The sequence below is a fragment of the Apaloderma vittatum genome, unplaced genomic scaffold (genome assembly GCF_000703405.1).
Source record: "Apaloderma vittatum isolate BGI_N311 unplaced genomic scaffold, ASM70340v1 scaffold23578, whole genome shotgun sequence".
Lineage (NCBI taxonomy): Eukaryota > Metazoa > Chordata > Aves > Trogoniformes > Trogonidae > Apaloderma > Apaloderma vittatum.
In genome coordinates this window covers 12,449-13,128 of record NW_009732725.1, presented here as the reverse complement: position 1 = coordinate 13,128, position 680 = coordinate 12,449, and positions in this window count along the sequence as shown.

Here is a 680-nt window from a genome sequence, read left to right as displayed (position 1 = left end):
GGTAATCTTCCTGTGTTGGCAGGTTGGTCTAGTGTGTTATCCTGCGTGGTGGTTTGTTTATTTCCTGCTCTTTAGATGGGCAGCCAGGCTCTGGTGGAGGTTGTTTAAATGCTGTTTTAAAAGAGGAGGAACAGCTAGGCATAAAGATATTCTGTGCCCATAGTGGCACTGAAGTTTTGTCAATACGCTTTCTGCTGCAGTGTCGATAACCCACACCCCGCGACGATCTCCTCGTGAGCAGCGTGACGCCGATACTGAGTAAATCAAGTTACTGAGCATCACTTGGTGGTATTGCTCCCCTGCTTCAGTTTTCTCAGCTGTAGAAGCAGGGTTTGGTAGCACACCTTGGTGTGGGGCTGTGGGATGTGCTGGGAGGCAGCTCCAGGGACATGAGCTGATGGAGCAGGGTCAGACGTCGCAGGTACCGGAGCCATGGCGGCACAAATTTAACATCTGGCAGTTGCACGTTTGCTGGTGTATCTTAGAAGTCACCTGTTGCACGTCTCAGAGTGTTTGCACGCCTCCTGTCTGGCCGGTTACAGCCTCTGCGCGGGTGGAGAATCGGCAAAGATGGGACAAACCCAGGGAGAGCCCACTTCAGGCAGCGGCTGGCGCTCACTGGTGCAGGGTGGGGTGTTCAGCCCTGCCTCCGTAGCCCCCTGGAAGCGAGACTGTCACCT